We start from the raw sequence: 7,809 nt of genomic DNA on the forward strand, positions 1-7,809 counted from the left end.
CCCCTTCTTTACTTTTGCTCTCTTACTTGTTGCTTTTATTGTTGAGAATTGAATCATTGTCACACTCATTATCATTGATCTTTTACATAGCTAAGAATCGAATTAAGTATTTTTATTCCCCTACTCCCCGTGGATTCGAGCACCCGCCACCGGATTATTACTCGACAAACTCGTGCACTTATGGATATACGCAAGGGACCCTTGTCAAGTTTTTTGCGCCGCTGTCGGGAGCTAGGCGCTTAAAAGATACTTTGCACTTTCTTTTCTTAGCTATTTCACCATATATTCTGCTTCATATCTTCTTATTCTATCATCGTCTCGATTTTTTTGTTTTTCTTTTCGGCGCAGCTCCGTGTTATGACCCGAGGAATCCCTCAATATTGATTGAAGGAGATCCTAAGCTTGAACGCACACTTTAGAAGAAAATGGAAAGAACTCGTGACAAGAACATGCCTAATTCAAAATTTTTACTTGGAAGTAGAAGAGTCCGAAAACATGGTAGGATAGAATGAGCAACAAAGTAACACTATCCGACTATGCTGCACCTTCAAAGATATGACACAATGAGTATTGTGCGTCCCCCGATTACACTCATAATTTCAAGTCAAGCTTCGGATTCATCCATATGTTGCAAAGAAATTCACGTAATTCAATGGTTTGCACGATCGAGATCCAAATAGTCATATAAGAGCTTTCGAGGTGTGCGACTATGTCAAGATAAATGGGGTTACGGATAATGCTATCAAATTGAGAGCCTTCCCTGCTTTTCCCCTAAAGGGGAGAGCTAAGGGTGGCTACACTCATTACCTAGAGCACTCGATTATTACTTGGGAGGAGATGGTAGAAGCTTTTTCTAGCCTCGTTACTTCCCTCTTGGAAAATCAATAAAGCTTAGGAATGAGATCTTATCCTTTGTTCAGTTGGAATTGGAGTCTCTATTCGAGACGTGGGAAAGGTTCAAGGAGCTCATGAGGAATTGCCCGCAACACGGATTCCCGGAGTGGATGATTATTCAAACCTTTTATAATGGTTTGAAGCCGAGTACAAGGCAACTCTTGGATGCGGCATCAGGGGTACCTTAGGTAGCAAGACGCCCGATGAGGCCCGACAGTCGAATGAAGAAATAGGGTTAAATAGCTACCAATGGAATGCTAGGGAGAACAAAAAGGTGGTCGGTCTCCATGAAATTGATGCGGTAACTTCATTGGCGTCCCAAGTAGAGAATCTGAGTAAGATGTTAGATCACTTAACTTCAAATAGAGTGGCGGCCGTGACTAATTGCGCCGGTTGTGATGGAGGACATGCTCCCTCCGATTGCCCAATCTCTATTGGAGATGTTTCTTCAGTGGAAAATGTTGATTTTGTAGGTAATGGTATGAGACCTTAAGGAAATCCATATAGTAATACCTATAATTCAGGTTGGAAGAATCATTCCAACTTTTCATGGAGTAATCAAGCTCCACAAACGGCCATGGGACCATCAGGTTTCCAACAACAACAAGCTCCTCAAGTGGAAAACAGGGTCTCAGGTTTGGAAACCCGAATGAGTGACCTAGAGAAGCACTTGGCTAGATTCATACAATCTGCAAATACAAGGTTTGAATCAGTTAAGTCTACACTTCGCAACCACACCGCCTCTTTGCATAACCTTGAAAATCAAGTGGGGTAAATTGCGAAGTATCTCTCCAAAAGACCACATGGAAGTTTACCAAGCAACACAGAAACCAACACTAGAGAACATGTGAAGGCGATCACTTTGAGAAGTGGTCGTGAGGTTAAAGGTAGGCTTCCGAGTGAGAAGCCAAAAGAACATGCACCCGAGGTTATAGAGGTTGAAGAGGGGACAAGCAAAAAGAAAGAGGTGGTACCCCACCTTTCAAGCCAAGAATCCCTTTATCCCTCTAGATTGAAAAACGACCAAGGGATGAACAAGTACAAGAAGTTCCTCGAGTTTGTTCAAGCAACTCCATATCAATATTCCTTTTGTTGAGGCGTTGGCCCAAATGCCTAAGTATGCAAAGTTCTTAAAAAGACTTGTTGACCAACAAGAGGAAGTTGGAGGAGAGTGCTTCGATGGTTTTAGATGCTTCATGCTCGCGAGTTGTTGCGTAAGAACATGCCGAACAAGAAGAAAGACCCGGAAGCTTCATCATTCTCGTAACATTGGCAACTTAGGTGAGGAAATGGCATTGGCGGATTCAGGGGCAATTATCAACGTCATGCCATACACCTTCTTCCAGAAGCTAGGCTTAGGAGAGCCTAGTCCTACTCGGATGACTTTACAGTTGGCGGACCGAACGATGCGACATCCAAGAGGCATCATCAAGACGTGCTTGTTAAGGTGGACAAGTACATTTTTCTCTTTTGACTTTTGTAGTGCTAGACGCTCGATGAGGATGCAGATGTACCCTTGATACTTGGGAGACCGCTTTTATGGACTTCCAAAGCATTGATTGACATGGACGGCGGAGAACTCACAATCGAGAGTTGGAGATGATAAGCTCACATACCGCCTTGTCGAAAACCATGCGGCATTATCTTGATTTTTGATGACACTTTATACTTTCTAGACACTACTGATGAGCTTGTAGATGAATACATGTAGGAAATGTTCAATCCGGATCCGTATGAAGGTTTGTTCGATCAAGAGGAGGGACATGAAGATGTAATGATGCTTGGGTCGACAGATGAAATACCATCTACCACGGGGATCTTAAAGAAGGTGCTCCGGAGAATGAAGAGGGCTAGAAGATGCCACCGGAAACGCTCCAAGGCTGTTGGAGACGTACATGAGCCAAAAACGTTGGATGAATCATTGCTAGGTGGTCCGAAGCCCGATAATACACACTCTACCCTCAATAAACTTTGCACATCATGCTTCCAAGCCATGGGTAGGAGGACGACTTTCATTCATGAACCCCCGTGAGGTAAGACAAGGTACGTCAAGCTTAGTGACGTTAAACAAGCGCTTCTTGGGAGGTAACCCAAGTGTTTACTATTTTCTTATTCCTTAGTTAGTTCTTTTGCATGAATAAATTGTTAAGTGTTGGTGTCCTAACTTTTAGATGCTTGTGCTGCGATGTTATTGTGGGTTTTAAAAATCATCGTGTATTTTTTGAGGAATTGGCGAAGTTCGGTCGCTTGGGTTCGATTTTTGTGTTTTTCACCGGTAAAATTTGCATAACAGGGTGCCCCAGGGGTGTAAACATGTTCGAGAATTTTGTCAGAGCCCGCGAATTTTCTAAGGCATCCGGAGAAAACACATGCGCGTGGAACTTCCACACGCCCGTGGAGTTGCAATGCGAGCTCATCCGAGATGGCATGCAGGGCAGGGCCGTCCCCGTAAGCTCACCATGGATCAGCCACACGCCTGCGGGTAATTTCCGCACCGCGGTGGATTCTGGCAGAGTTGGGCAGATTTTCCCGAGAGCACACAGGGGCATGGACTCGCCCCTGTGGGCAACCTGGTGAACAATGCACATGCGTGGATATTTTCCACACGCCTGCAGGAAACTCGCAGAGGAGTTCTTCCATCTCGAGAATACACAGGCGGCAAGAGCTCCCCTCGTGAATTGGGCATGTGAATGTTCACGCCCGGTGTGAATTTCCGCACGGCGTGTATAACACTTGGTATTTTTTCTGATGTCCGTGAGAAGCCACAAGGGCGGTGTCTTCCCTCAGGGTCGGGTGCACGCGCGGGTATTTTCCACACCCCGCGCGAGAGCAAATGTGAGTCGAAGGAGTGTTTTCCCGAGAGCGCATAGGGCGTACATGCGCTCGCGGCTCTTTTAGTAATGAAGTGCACGGTCGTGGATAATTACCATACGCCCGTGTGGATGCACAGAACACCAAGGGTCGTGAATTCTTTTTAAAGAAGAATAATTTCTCACTCTCTTCATGACCTCTATTCGGCTGAAAACACTCTCCCTTCATTCCCTAACCTCCTAGCAACAATTTGGTGGATTTTTCACGAGTTTTTCTGGCTGTTTCTCCATTTTCTTATCCCATCTCGTGGGTAAGCCCTATTTTTCATTTTCTTTGCCAATTCATGGTGTAAATGAAGTAAAGTTTTGTTATCGACAAAAGAACTATTACAAGATTGATCCGACCGTAGCCCATAGGCTTACAATAAGTAGACCCAAACAAAGATACAAAATAAACCCAAAAAAATGAGAAGATTCAAAAATTTGTCTAAAATAGCAAGTTTTCAAATTTTAGCAAGAAAATAAAGGACTTAACAAATAAAAGCTAATGCCGAAAATGAACTACAAATAAGAGATTTCTACCCCAAGAAATAATAAAATCAAATATTACTATAAATGGCAAAATTGCTATTTTTCGAGGCCAAGTAGATTGAATTTGGCCAAATTCCGAAATATCTCATGAGCTTGTGTTCGGTTTTGCTTAAAAAATAGGAGACATTGCGAAAAAAAATAAAACAGGGTTAGGGTATTTATTCCAAACCGAAAAATATTATACATTGTTGGAAGAACATAGAGGATTTTGGTTTTGATTCAAAAATAGAAGACATTCCAAAGAGGAAACATAGAATTAGGGTTTTGATTTAAAAAAAAAGAAGGCATTCTAAAAAGAAACGTAGGAATAGGGCTTTGATTCAAAACCAAAAAATATGAGACATTCTGAAAAGAGAACATAGAATTAGGGGTTTGATTGAAAAATAGTAGACTTTCCGATAAGAAAACATAGGATTAGGGTTCTGATTAAAAACTGAAAAACAGGATACATTTAAAAAGAAAATATAGGATTAGAATTTTTATTCAAAATAGGATACATTCCGAAAAGATAAGATAGGATTAGGGTTTTCATTAAAAAATATGAGACATTATGAAAAGTCTACTATTGTTGAATTGATTCAAAACCAAAAAATAGGGCACATTCCGAAAAGAAAAATATAGTATTATTGTTTTGATTAAAAAATAGGAGACATTATCAAAAGAAAACATAGGATTAGGGTTTTGATTCAAAAATATGAGACATTAAGAAAAGAAAACATGGAATTAGTGTTTTGATTCAAAATCATAAAATATGAGACATTCTGAAAAGAAAAAAACATAATATTAGAGTTTGGATTGAAAAACAGGAGACATTCCGATAAGAAAACATAGCATCAAAGGTTTGATTAAAAACCTAAAATAGGAGATATTGCGAAAAGAAAACATAGGTGTTGAGTTTTGATTTCAAAATAGGAGTCATTCCAAAAAGAAAACATAGGAGTAAGGTTTTGATTGAAACCCAAAAAATGGGGATACTCCTAAACGAACACATGGGATTATGGTTTTGGTTGTAAAATGTGAGACATCGCTAAAATAAAACATATGATTAGGGCTTTGATTAAAAATATGAGATATTCAAAAAAGAAAACATACGATTAAGGTGTTGATTCAATAGTAGGAAACATTCCTTATAAAAATGTTAGATTATGGTTTTGTTTTAAATCCAAAAGATAGGAGACATTCCGAAGGGAAAAAATAGGATTTGGGCTTTGATTCAAAAATAGAAAATAGTCTATTAAGAAAATAGAGGATTAGAGTTTTGATTAAAAAATATAAGATTTGGGTTTTCATTCAAAATAAAAAAATAGGACACATTCCAAAAAGAAACAAAGGATTAGGGTTTTGAATAGGAGAGATTTCGAGAAGAAAACATAGCAATATGGTTTTCATTAAAAACTGAAAAATAAGAGATATTCTGAAAAGTATACATAGTATTATTGGTTTGATTAAAAACAGATATATAGGAGGCATTCCACAGAAGAAAACATAGGATTAGGGTTTTCATTGACAAATTGGAGACGTTAGGAAAAGAAAACATGTACAAAGGATTAGTGTTTTGAGTCAAAAATAGGAGATATTAAGAAAGGAAAACATAGGATTAGGGTTTTAATTCAAAACCAAAAAATAGGAGACATTCTAGAAAAGAAACATAGGATTAGGGTTTTGATTGGAATATATGACACATTCCAAATATATGAGACATTTTTGAAAAACCGAAATATATGAGACATTCCTAAAAAAAACAATGGATTAAGGGTTTGACTGAAAAATAGAAGACATTCTCATAAAAAACATAGCATTAGGGTTTTGATTAAAAACTAAAAATAGGAGACATTTTCAAAAAGAAAAACATAGGATTTAGTTTTTTTGATTCAAATAGGAGGCATTACGAAAAGAAAAACATGGATTATAGTTTTGATTCAAAATCCAAAAATAGGAGACATTCCGAAACGAAAAGATGGGATTAGGGCTGTGATTGAAAAATGTGGGACATTCTGATACGAAGGCATATATTAAGGGTTTTGATTCATAATAGGAGACATTCCGAAAAGAAATCATGGGATTAGGGTTTTAATACAAAATTGGAGACATTCCAAGAAAAACACGTATAATTAGGGTTTTCATTGAAATCAAAAATAGGAGATATTCCGAAGGAAAACATAGGATTTTGGGCTTTTGATATAGGAGACTTTCGAAATAAAAACATAGGATTAGTGTTTTTGATTGAAAAATAGGATACATTCTGTAAAGAAAACATCCGATTAGTGTTTTTGATTCATAAATAGGATATATTCCACATAGGATTATGGTTTCCATTCAAAATCATAAAATAGGAGACATTCCAAAAACAAAACATAGAATAAGTGTTTTGATTTAAAACTAGAGGACATTCGCAAAAGAAAACGTAGGATTAGGTTTTTGACACAAAACCAAAAAATAGGAGACATCCCGAAAAAAGAAACATAGCTCTTGGCTTTTGATTGAAAAATAAAAGAGATTCGAAAAAGAAAAACATAGGATTAGGGTTTTGATTATAAAATAGTAGACATTCCGAAAGGAAAAAAATATGATAAGAGTTTTGATTCAAAAATAAGAAATAGGAGAAAATATGAAATGAAAACATTGGATTGGGGTTTTGATTCAATAATAGGAGACATTCCGATAAGATAAAATAGGATTAAGGTTTTGATTCAAAATAAAAAAAATAAGAGACACTTGGAATAGAAAACATACGATTAGAGTTTTGACTAAAAAATTAGAGACATTCTGAAAAGAAAATATAGAATTACGGTTTTGATTCAAAATGAAAATATAGGAGACATTTAGAAAAGAAAACATACGATTATGGTTTTGATTTAAAAATAGGAGACATTCCTAAAAGAAAATATAAACATTGCGAAAAGAAAACATAGGATTATTTTTTTATTAAAAATAGGAGACATTCCAAAAAGAAAATATAGAACTAGTGTTTTGATTGAACACTAGGAGACATTCTGAAAAAAAAATATAGGATTAGGCTTTTGATAGAAAATTAAAAAAACAAGAGACATTCCCGAAAAAAAAAACATAGATCAAGCTTTTGATTGAAAAATGGAAGACATTTAAAAAAGAACACATAATTTTAGGGTTTTGATTAAAAAATAGTAGACATTTTGAAAGAAAAATATATGATTAGTGTTTTGATTGAAAAATAAAAAATAGGAGGCATTCTGAAAAGAAAACATAATATTAGGTTTTTGATTCAAAAATAGGAGATATTTCCAAAAGAAAACATAGGATTAAAGCTATGAATCAAAAATTGGAGACATTCCCAAACGAAAATATTGGATTACTATTTTGATTGCATGATTGCAAACTACAAGATGTTCTGATACGAAAAATATAGGATTAGGGTTTTGATTAAAAATAGAAAAATAAGAGACATTTCAAAAATGAATACGTAAGATTAGGGTTTTTTACTGAAAAAAGGAGACATTTAAAAAGGAAAACATAGGATTAGGGTTTTGATTAAAAA

The 7,809-nt window shown here is 36.7% G+C and overlaps 1 non-coding gene across 1 annotated transcript; it reads right to left on the reverse strand.

The window, feature by feature from the left end:
• Positions 1-887: 887 nt before the first annotated feature.
• Positions 888-994, reverse strand: LOC120267315. Its single transcript, XR_005538438.1, has one exon. It is a non-coding gene; the product is annotated as a small nucleolar RNA R71 (small nucleolar RNA).
• Positions 995-7,809: the final 6,815 nt, after the last annotated feature.

Source organism: Dioscorea cayenensis, chromosome 1 (assembly GCF_009730915.1).
Source record: "Dioscorea cayenensis subsp. rotundata cultivar TDr96_F1 chromosome 1, TDr96_F1_v2_PseudoChromosome.rev07_lg8_w22 25.fasta, whole genome shotgun sequence".
Classification (NCBI taxonomy): Eukaryota; Viridiplantae; Streptophyta; class Magnoliopsida; order Dioscoreales; family Dioscoreaceae; genus Dioscorea; species Dioscorea cayenensis.